Source organism: Barbatula barbatula (assembly GCF_947034865.1).
Source record: "Barbatula barbatula genome assembly, chromosome: 7".
Taxonomy (NCBI): domain Eukaryota; kingdom Metazoa; phylum Chordata; class Actinopteri; order Cypriniformes; family Nemacheilidae; genus Barbatula; species Barbatula barbatula.
The window spans coordinates 2818841-2830912 of record NC_136770.1 but is presented as its reverse complement, the minus strand read 5'-3'; the positions used below and the strand labels follow the sequence as shown (position 1 = coordinate 2830912).

Sequence of the window (12072 nt, the reverse complement as noted above, 5' to 3'; positions counted from 1 at the left end):
CGTCGTAGTAGCAGAGACATGCGAGTCAGGACCGGTTACACGTTCAGTCTGTAAATAATAAGCTAGTAATGCGGCCTCAATGCTTGATGTCTGTACTGTTTGCTCACCTTACTTGCGTATAGATGTGGGCAGTCTTGGTCAAATCATACCATGAAGTGACGTAGATTTGTGGGGGTTTCAGGCAGATCTGGGTGAGCATTCGCTTTTAGATGGAATGTGTCTTTTGTTCCGACACTAAGGTTTAGTCATTTTACGTGTCTAATACATGCATAGGCAACTTATAACACACCAAAGACACAGAAAAACACGTATTCGTGCCATATGACCCCTTGTTTAAAAAACTCATTTGTAGTATGTGCTTAATTGTTATTTAAGATGTTCAGTGTCAGTGCTAAAAATGTATATTCAAGCTTTTTACGGAACTGTAAAGAAAGGGTATTAAATTATGTAGATTAAAATTGTGGTTTATTGTCACAGTCTTTATGGCATAACGATAGTAAAATTAGACCAAGTGTGTATTTATTAGTGTATGTGTTTGTAACAGACATTTATATACAATTGAGTGTTTAGCCAGTAGCCGCTGTGATCCTGTTACTTTAGAGAGCTGCATCTTAAATCTGTGTTTGTGCCAATGAGCTGACAAAATCTTCAGCTTTTTGAATCAAACATCATATTCTCGCCCTTATGTTGCAGCTCGAGTAGCACCGGATAGACCCTGTGCTGCTGAATTAAACTCGTTTTCTTAGCCGTTGTGGTTGGACTAGTCAGGAAAAACAGCAACATGACGTTGTCCTGTGTATATTTAACCCGGTATGCCTGCGTTTAGCCCCACCAGTCGATCATTGTTCCTATAGGAAAACAACCTAATGAAAAAGATGATGTAGGAGTGTAATGGTGTGATGCAGTTATTAGATTAGATATTCGATGGATGTGGTGTTTGTTTACAAAGATAAATTTCATGCATCATATTTAATTTGACTTTCATTCAATCTGTGGCAAAATATCAATAAATTGAACTGTAGATCCATATAACAATACGAGATTTCATTTGATATATAACTTGAACATGTTGGACATATTGTTTTTTGAAGAGCCCTGTTGTTTTTCGTTCATTGTTATTATTCTCTTAAATTAATCACAATCTTGAAGACCTAAACATGCTCAAACTCATGAAAATGTGCCCACGCCTGGAGTTCTCTTCCTAGAGTTCTGATAAGATCAACATCATATTTTCGGTCTTAAGGCGTTTGTGTTGCTAAATTGACTTTTTGTTAAAGGGAGTTTTTTCTATGGCGTCATTCCAAAGTTTTGCATTTCACCATGAAACAGGAAGTTATAACTCAGGCATACAATGTCAGACCTGCCCCAAACATCACACGTTTGATCATAGTCCCGGCCTGAACACATCTGCATGGTAAAATTCAGTAAGTTATAGCGCCACATCCAGGCAACAGGAAGTGTCAAGTTTTACGCTTTGATTAACTACTCATGTCCTTCTTTAATTTGAACAATTTATTTTTGATAAAAAATGACTAAATAAAAAAATGTAACACTAAAAACAAAAAAAACATTTATTTTTTAAAACATTTATCGATCACTGCGGCGGTGACCTCCTTTGCGACGAAGCCTAACATCCCAACAGAGAAACAATTTTCTGGTGAGTAATTTCCTTTGATAGCACAGATTAATGGAATGAAAAACATTAATATCATACCCAGTACTGCACTGACTCCTCCTCGTACTGAAAGATAAAAGAAACAGAACAATGACAATTTAAACAAAGACACAGTAGAGATGCCAACTAAACTTCTACTGAACTACTTTTGTATTTTTAATCATAGTATATGGCTTACCAAACAGATTGAGGCATTGCCCTGAAACAGACAGCTTGAGGAGAAAAAAGAACATGATGAATTTACATAATTTAACATATTTCACTTCAAAAAGCTCAAATCTGAATGTTCAGTTCTTACTCTACGTCTAATGTTGTTGACTTTTAGGATGCAATACATCAAGTGCAGTTTATTTAGATAAACACAAAGCTACAACACAACGACCAATGTCAAAGTGGAACTGTCTTGTTGCCTTATTTTCAATGAATGAAAAGATATTAAACTGCATGTGAATTAACATCTTAACGTGAATAGAATGTTTTGTTAGCGTGTCTATTACCTTTGTGTTACATAAATATAAAAATCAACTATCAAAAACTGATCTTTATTTGAAAGTTTAAACTCAACATTCATGTTAGGAACTTGCAATCAATAAAATGTCCATATATGGAGTTCAAATTAAGATGTTAATAAGACAATGTATTAATACATCACAGATGACTTTCTATTCACAAAGGGTCTTCCACACTTATAGAGCAAAGACTGAGCCAATTCATATCTGCCAGAGGTGTGCAGTGATGCTTCACATTTACTTCACTAACTTTTGGGAAAGTATGTTTCTGTCCATTTACAAACTCTGTGGTGTGTTAAAATCTTTCCAGATAAGTATATTGCAGATCTGCCAACCTCGGATCTTGTTTTTTAAATACTATCAGTGTGACGGGACACAGGGTTTGAGGGGGGGGGTCAATATACTCACATTATTCAACATATAAATTGGTTAAAAATGTGAATAAAACAATGCAGTCACATTTTTCAGAATAGCTCAAAGAAATAACATGACAACGCATGAATAATCTATGAATATATTTAGAATATTTGAGCACAATGGCACCCCCTTGCGCATCTAAGATACATCTAAGGCCAGAAGTGGTGCAAAATCTCCCAGTTGAGCGCTTTATCCCTTCTGTCTCTCAACTGCAGTGTGTTTTTGGCAAAGTCAATGAGCAAAGGTAGTTTAGATGGTTAGCATAAAGGTTTATTGAGACTTAAATCACCAAGGATTTAGTGACAGCCTAGCAAAGAGCGCAACTGAACGAGTTGAAGTTGCATTGACAACAGAGTCTACCACCATCACAGAACACGATGTGTCATGATTCCGTTATTATGACACATGATATCATTATTTTTATTAATAGAAATCTTTAAAAATAACAATATTACATCAGACAAAAGACCACACAAAGAGGAAGAGAAAGAAGAAGAAAAGGCGAAAGAAAACATGTATTTCTCCTCCTCCCTATAAATACAAAATAAACTAAAGGAAAAGAGCATCCTTAAAAACACTGAATGGTTAAAAACAGGCGGGATATTAAGTTGAAAAAACGTCTGCAAACATTTAAACAACTTGACTTTTTTTTGGTTGTTTATTAGCAATAGAGATTGTTTTTAAATCTCAAATTCTAACAAAAATAAATTGCAGTTAAGTGCAGATTTGACAAACTTTTGTTTATTATCGTACACAGCCTTTTATTTATTTATTTATTTATTATTCAGAACATGTAAATAACATTACAGAAAAAACAGGCATGAGTAACATAAACTCCAAAGATGATTAAAGATAAAATATAAAATAAAATAAATGAAAATAAAAAGAGACATTCACAATACGCCGAATACAGATTCATAATATCTTACAATAGACATAGCTTTTGAGTTTTTAACAATTTTATGAGACTTCATTAACAGAATGAGTTCGTTAGAGAAAACCTTGTGTAAAGGAGGAGATTTTGACAATCTACATTTATGAATAAACAATTTGCCATTCAAGATGACGACATTTTGAATATTTTTATCATCATTCTGAAAATAGCAAATAATTTCTTTCACATTCAGTGATATCGTTAGATTAATTTTTGTCGTACACAGCCTTTATTTTGAAAACGTTTCCTGGTGACGACACATTATCCCGCCTCCCGCTATTGATTGGCTCCTAGAGGCCTTTGTGGTTTAATAATAGAAGCTACAACTTTTTTACGACTTATTATTTTTGGAGTTTGCTATATTTGCTGCCTGCTGCGTAAAATTGTGTTAATGATGAGCCAAGAAATGGTTTTCTACAGGTAGGAAATATTTACTATACACGTTTCTATTGTTTCTGACAAACCAAACGCTATTTTGAACAAACACTATAATACACTAACGTTTATTATAACTCTAATGTTTTCTTTTGACGATCGTTGTTATATTTTTAGGGAAACAATAGCAGCCTTAAAACACATCTCAAGTTATTTGGTCATGATGTGAAAATCACTTGCCACTAGGTGGCGGTAAATAACTGTTTGTTATCTTACGATGGCGCAACATTCATCACAAAACAAACAGTTTGTTTCGTAGTAGTTGAATAAACCAGTGATGTTCTATATAAGGTCTTATATCTTAACGGGTATTTATTTATAACTCCACAGATTTGATTTATCTTGCAGAGGGGACAAACATAAACCCATCTGTAGGAGCCATGTAATGGGAAAGTCATGTGACCTAATGATAATGGGGTGTCATTAATTAAGTGGGGTTAAAACACCTGTTGTGTGTGTGTGTTCACATGGAAGAATGGGGATGAGTGCTGGAGCACATATTTTGTTGACCGTACAAACCTGAGCAAAATAAACCAACATACAAGCCTCAAGACGTGTCACAGAAGTTATTCCTGCACTCAGCTCCTTAGCGGTTTCTGGATTGTTTTTCTTTTGTGCCGCTACACCATCTGTAAAATTATAATTGTATTTTGTTTAGCAATGATGTATTTTTGTCATTGTCTGTGCATTGCACATAGAGTGATTCTCTTAAGACTTATGTGGACAGGTCTGATTTGGATGGATTTTGGTTCAAAGGTTTGTGATGACATAAGGCTTGAGTAGGATGAAAGAATCATTTTTGGGTGACATCTTTCTCGACAATGACTATTTTTAAAGTGGCATTGCACTTCCATCACCTTTATAATGTTTAACTCCTCCAAATCTTTTTTTACATAAAGCATGAAATATCTAATTAACTGATATTGTATCACGTTGTGCATCTTTTTAAAATGAGTGTAAACAGACAAACAGCTTTTCAATGGAAACTGGTCACTTCACGCCTGGTTAGGACATTGTCTAGGGTCCTGGTGTAACTGGATTGTTCTGATTCTCATATTTCCCGTTTCATTTTAAGCAGAAGATGATGGATGCCGATGAGGTGTGGAGTGTTGGCTCCCTCTCATTTTGGCAGAAAGGAGCCGTCCAAATAATGCAGCGCTGAAATGAAAATCAATGCTGGAGGAAATGAAACAAGCTGAAACATACATGAAGTCTTTTTGGAGGTAGAAAGTGCAGAATTACTATTTTAAAGGAAAGTTGTCAAGTGATCTGTCTGGCATCATCAAATATTAAGTAGCTATCACTCATACATGATCAACATCATGCGACCCTTTCAAATGTCTCCATGAAAAATAACCACAGATGGTTGGTCGACATCGATATAGGATGTAGCGTGATGTGATGAGGACCACAGGTTAAGAGCTTCTTCAAATAAAATAGCCCGTGTTCCCCTCGGCTCTTCCTGTTTGATGTGTGAAATACATCCACAACTCATCGTTCTCTGTAACGCCAGAGACAGTTCTGTAACGCCAGAGACGCTCTAACATAGTTACATTAATGCCATTATTGTTGTGAGATTACTGTTTTAAGCTTTGGGTGGCAGTTCATTGATGTGCTGGAGAAGGTTTGATGAATTGGCCCTTTGCTCTGTTCTGGTATCGAGGGACACCGTGGATCTCTCTTGATGTCAATCTGTTGTCACACTGAAATGAATGACTGGGGCATAAATGTTAAGGACACACACATGGTGACATGAGAGGCTTGAATTCAACAGCACATAATGTGAAATTATATTCACACGTCGTAGGAAAGAAAAACACCTCCAACACCTGTGAGCAGTGGCGAGTCGTTACTATAGTTTATATAGATCTTGTATTGTTTCAGAGGCCAATAAAATCCTGTCAAAAATAAAGAGAATAATTCAGCTCTGGGCGGTTAATGATATACTGTACTGGATGAGGACAGCCAGAGTGACCGAGTGGCCTTTAAAATGAAATGACAGTGACACAGATGTTCAGATAAAGCCATGACGATTTTCCTCAAGAGTTGAAGTTAATAAAAATCTAAATTAAGAAAATGTCACAGGAACAGATTTTATTTGAGAAAATTTAATTCAGATAAAATCATACGAAACCGGAGGTGATTTAAGAAAATACAGATACATTTTATTATTTAAAGTTTGCAAAATGATGTGGATTTTAAAGCAATGATAAAGTGATTTTTGAGATTACCATATTTGTAGTTTGTCAGTTTTGTATGATGACGTCATCTAGAGGTCATCTGAAGTCTTCATAAGAGTCTGGACGTAAACTGGAGCGGTTTCAATGATCTCTAGTTTCCTCAGGATGGGCAGCCGAGGTAGAAACAGATAAACAGATGAAAAATGGTCAGCGTAGCTGATGTTCTTAACATTTCATGCAAAGATATCATTTACGTGTAATCTGATCGAGACACGTTATGTGAAAGTTTGACTAAAGAGATGTGTCTTTACGTTATATTCAACAGGAAAAGTGTCCCAGACAGGTGCCAGAAGTGAAAACGCTTTACCGCCTTAAGTGGATGTGACTAGAAGGACTACCAAAGAGCACAAGGAGTTATGTGATCTTAATGAGCGAGATGGACTGTAGCGTGTTAGAAGTTCGGTTCGGCATCCTGAAAAAGGGTTCATGCGAATAAATGGGAGATGGAAACGCATTTGCCGAATAAATTCCTCCAAAAAGTCATGTAACTGGCTAGTGTATAAATAAGATCCATGTCTGTGCAGAGCGTGTTGTATAAAGATATTGACAGAAACTGCGTGTGATTCCTCCGCTTTATACAGTAATAAAGTCAGGCGTCTGGCAGTTATCAAGTTAGGCGTGTGTCATGTCTGAGCTTCTCAGATATAAGCTCAAGCACGTCTTCTTTATACAACGCGCGCCGCACAGACAAGCATCTTCTTTATACAGTTATAAAGTCAGGATGCTCTTTTTCATACAACGCGAGCTATTATAAAGTTAGGTGTGTGTCATCTGTACGCAAGCTTCTTCATACAGTTATGGTGGATTCACATGTGTAACTGGTCTGTTGTCTGCGTTGTGTATTTAGAAGAGCAGGACAGCATTCGCAGTTTCGCTGATCTTTTATTCCCTGATGTACACAAACAAATATAATCAGCCTCTTAGTGAGAGATGCCCTCGGTTACTCTATAAAACAAATGTGATATACACTTATCACATGCTCATATCACTTTTAGGCCCACATGCAAAAATATAACTTAAACGGGATGAAATGACAAAAATAACCACACAGATAGGTAAAATAATATTATATACATAAATTAGAGTGAAAAAATAGACATAAAAGCAACAAAAAAAGTTAGGATTAATTAAGATTATCAGGAGCCCAAAATAACCTCACCGCTCCACTTTATAACCAATGCAAAGAGGAAGAGGAGGGGACAGAACAGGAAACTATATGGACTCACGACGTCACACCAATTAAAGGGGAAAGGCACTCACTTCACTTAGGCAGTCATCAGGTGTATGTAGACAAACAATTTTGTGGGAATTCTCATTAATACATATATTTAACAGTACACTTTCTGTACCTGTTTCACATGGTACGCGGCAGTTGTGCGTTTGTCCAGTTCATTTCCAAAGCAGAAGGGACAGTTTCGAACCTGAGACAATATCAAGCAGGCTTCTCTCTGCGTTTTGATACTGATTTAAGAAGGGGGTAATTCTGACTATATTTCCATTAGAACTTAAACAATGCGCGTTCACTTTGCTTATAACACAAAGGGAAGCACAGCAGCACACAAACAATGTAAAAGATTATTATTTTGTACAAAAAGATAAAAATCCGGCTTGTCATGTAGATGATCTGCTCGCACGCTTTAACCTCACGCACGAACAGATGATAAGACAAGAATCATAATCGCGATGATTTTAAGAAATAGCACTTCTGAACAACTGTAAAGAAAAGAAGTGCGCTGTGGATTTATGCTAAAAGAAAAGAGAGGATCCTTGCAAAATCAAATGCGGTACAATAATCGTTTACCACGATTATTTAGTTTTAGTAATTGATGAAGGATAAATTTGACGATTATAATTAATTTTCGATTAAGTGCACAGCCCTACCTCGGTGTTACCTGGGACAGCAACCTGTCTTTAGAAAACGTGGAACAAAAGTCACAAAAACAGCCTTCTTCCATCTTAGAAACATTACCAAACTGCAGAATATTCGTTGTAATTCTGATGCAGAAAAAAGATTTCATGCATTTATGACTTAAATACTTGATTATTGTAAGGCACTACTTAGTGGTCGTCCTGCTTCATCATTAAACCAGTTACAGTAAGTTCTAAATACACCTGCTAGAGTTCTTACAAGGTTGAGAATATTTGACCACATAACACCAATTCTATCAGCACTATACCGGCTACCGATTAAATACCGTATATACTATAAAGTACTTCTAATTACCTACTGTATAAAGCATTAAACAGATTAGCTTAGAGATTCTATCACTCTACAAGCCATTACGCTCACTATGATCAGGGGGTAGAGCTTTCTCATATAGATCAATAATAGGTTAAACTATCTAAATTTGCCCCAACACTTTTAGAGTAGTGGTGCCACCTCTGCTTGTGAGTAATCCTAAAACCTTATTTTTTGCTTTGTGCGAGGGGTATAAACCACAGCTGAAGCAGATGCAAAGACAATAAAAAAGTTAAACACAAACAAAACAAACCTATCACAGTACCTCAAACCAAGCATGGTCAACGATGTTTCTCAGATGGAACATATCCTCCCTTACTGGCAAGGGGTTCAGGATAACCCCGCTAGGAAAAGGCCACGTTTTGCATGATTATTGTGTCAAACTCAGACTTTGTGTCAAATCTCAGACTGTCGGCCATTGACTTCAACTAAAAGAGAAGTACAGCAGACATGAATCACCCAACATAAGCAATACTTAAATAAACACAATTTAACAATGATTGTTTAACTAGGAAAATACATTATTGTTATAACCTGAATATTGTTGCTTAATATGTTACACATACACTGTTAAACTTTTCCCTGTAAATTTACAGTAAAATACTGGCAGCTGGGTTGCCAGCCACATTCTGTATTTTTACAGAACCACAACTGTAAAAAGTATTTACAGTGTTGTACTGTAGTTGCCAGATACAGTATCATGCTGTAATTGTATCTTTTTTACAGTGTGTGCTGTAAATATTTACACTTTTAATTTACATTCTTTCAGCTGGGTTGCCAGCAAATTACTGTATTTTTACAGAACTATGACTGTATAAAGTATTATACTGTTATGCCATTTAATTTGACATATTACAACGTGTTATATATTGCAATCAATTGTTTTCTACACAGAATATCTTTTTCCTTAAATCAAGAATTTACTTCCATATCAGTAGTCTCAAATGAAAATAGAAAACAATAGTCTTAGAATATAAAATGTTTATTTCTGATGCAAAGGCCAGAGAAATCCCATTTAAACACATTTTGGCTGAAATGTCAGCTGTACGAAATAAATTGACAGAACCGTTTACAATTAGCAGAACATTATCAATCAAGTGCATGCTACTATTTTTGTATTGCAATTAACAGTACATCATTAACAATGCCTTACTTCCTTTAAGTCCATTTACAGTGGATAGTGGAAGTGTCTAAACAAAGTTCCATTTAAAGTCTGTAAGTTCTCGGAAGAGAGGAAACCTGTGGGTTCACAGTAGTGTCCTTTTTTTGCACAACTTGGCCAGTCTTCTTTTAAGTCACTTTCCCCTTTTTGGCTTTTGATCCACGCTCCGGGTTGATGTCAAGAAAGCGTCTACAAGACAGAACAGAAACAAATTATTATGATGATTATGCCTATTTCTAGATATCTCTGTCTCTCTCTTTCTCAATCAGATGTCTTTCAAGAAATTGTCTGGATAATGTTATCACACCAAAATTAACTAGCTGCATGTGGTCAATTCCTGACCTGCAGTGAGGCAACATGTTTCCAAGTGTCATGTAAACAGCAAGAATTATAGAATCGACATAACTGCCATCCAATACATCGCAGAGGACACCGTTTGCTTTAATTTCAGATCGTGAATTTTTATGTTGTTCTATAACTGATTTACAGAATAACAAAGCTTCTAAACTTTGCATAGTGGGAATGTACTTAGCAAAGCTTTCCTTGCCAGATAAATTTTTACCAAGGCAGATGGGGACAGGTTCAACATACTTGAAATTGGCTTTTAAGAAAGACTTTCTCCTCTTATCAGTGTGTAGTGCATGGGTATTACACATCTGAAAAAGATCATCAGTTTTAGAACAACATAAGAATTCTCGATGTTGTAGACATAATGTCTACATCATTCTTGATATCATTTTCAGAAATTCCAAGTGTAGTTAATTTTTCACTTACCCTAGCAAATGAGACTGGGTAATATAGATGTCCTGCAGCCCCTCAATTACCGACTGAATTACAGATGATGGGAGAATGTGCTATGCCTGCAATTTGAGATAAATATTCTATAAAAACAGCATTTCATTTGCATTATCTGGCAATAGTGCAATACGTAACTGATCTTCACCATCATCCCAATCAATAAACGAATCAGACATTGCATTTGAGTCTTCAGTCACATTGCATACTCACCATGTTGCCTCTGTACTGAAAAGTTTAAATGTAGTAAATTATAAAGAAGCCTATCTGCAGAGGAGTTGCAGTGATACCTGGATATATGTGAGGTCAGTGTTGACACAAAAGAATAGCTTTTATTACACTTAAATGGGCAAGACACTCTGGTGCCTTCTTTGATAGAGACCTCAGGTGTAAAATGAAGTTTTTCAAATCACTACATCTTTCCTGACAGACACCAATGTCACAGACTAAAGTTAAAGCCTTACCTCTTTATTGCTCAGCAGATGTATCTGTGTCCCTCTTTTTGTGATCCCTGATCGAGCCTTAAAAGCAGCAAACTTTTTGAATCTGCTGGGGAAACCAGGAATACCACATTTATAATTAGCATTAGGAACATGACTATGTATTTTCATGTGATGGCAGTATGATAAGATCGATTCAAATGGACTATCACAGAACTGACACCACATCATTGTTGTGAACAAGTGAATTATAACTTTAAGGCTAAGAACTTACGTTAGCACTCATACGATCTTCATCAGATGACTCAGCCTGAAATTAAAAATGAATCGAAAATCAAACGCAGGTCGTGCGAATGGCATGATACATGTTTACCTTTCAAAATATATCACAAAGTTCATTGGTGAATAGATGAGAATAGACTGAACTATTCACTCGTGTTTTAACCTACGTGTGTTACATGGCTAAGCTAAGTTGAATCACATCGCGCCGAAAGACAGCAATTTATCTTTGGCATTATAATTTCGATATCTTATGTTCAATCGTCATAAACGACAGGATTAACACACCGATCCAAAATATTCTTGATTAACGTAACACTATTGTTCCCAAAATCAGTCCACTGGTGCTAACAGTTCAGAAATGTAATCGAATAAAACAACTGTGTCTTACCGTGTCAATGCTCAGTCAAAGAATCCATCTGCTACCAACTTCATTTCTCTTCGACACGGACAAAATGTATTTCCCCAATCTTCTTGCGGCATTATCATCTAATTTTCACAGGTAGTCTCTCAAAGTTGTAATGTCACAGGCAGCTGTAGATTAAAAGGCGAACTCGCTGCTCAAATAAAAAAAAAAGAATCACGACGAAACGACTAGCATGTGTTCATAAAGTAGCCTATGTAGCGTTAAGCTTATGTTGTTCATATGAATAACAAACTAAGTGCTTCAGCGGCAACAGATGTGTGCTCACATTTAAAAAAATTGAGCGCGAAGGAAATCAATCCCACAATGCAAAGCATTCACAGCCCGATACTGTATTACAAATTTTGCGTGCTGAAAACAGAATAATACTGTACATTTACAGCCATTCTGTTAAATATACAGTCTCAAACTGTTTTATATAAATACAGTACAATACTGTTAGAAATTGCCTGTAAATTTACAGAAAAGTTTTACAGTGTACACACATGCATATTACAGAAACAGAATGTGTATATTGCACTTA

At 36.0% G+C, this 12072-nt stretch overlaps 1 long non-coding RNA gene across 1 annotated transcript; it reads right to left on the bottom strand.

Annotated features, from left to right (window-relative positions):
- Positions 1 to 9456: 9456 nt before the first annotated feature.
- LOC306896957 lies at positions 9457 to 10949 on the bottom strand. The gene is made up of 3 exons (XR_013786970.1): positions 10871 to 10949; positions 10386 to 10471; positions 9457 to 9800 (listed from the first exon to the last, which is right to left on the bottom strand). It is a non-coding gene; the product is annotated as an uncharacterized lncRNA (long non-coding RNA).
- Between the last annotated feature and the right edge of the window lie 1123 nt (positions 10950 to 12072).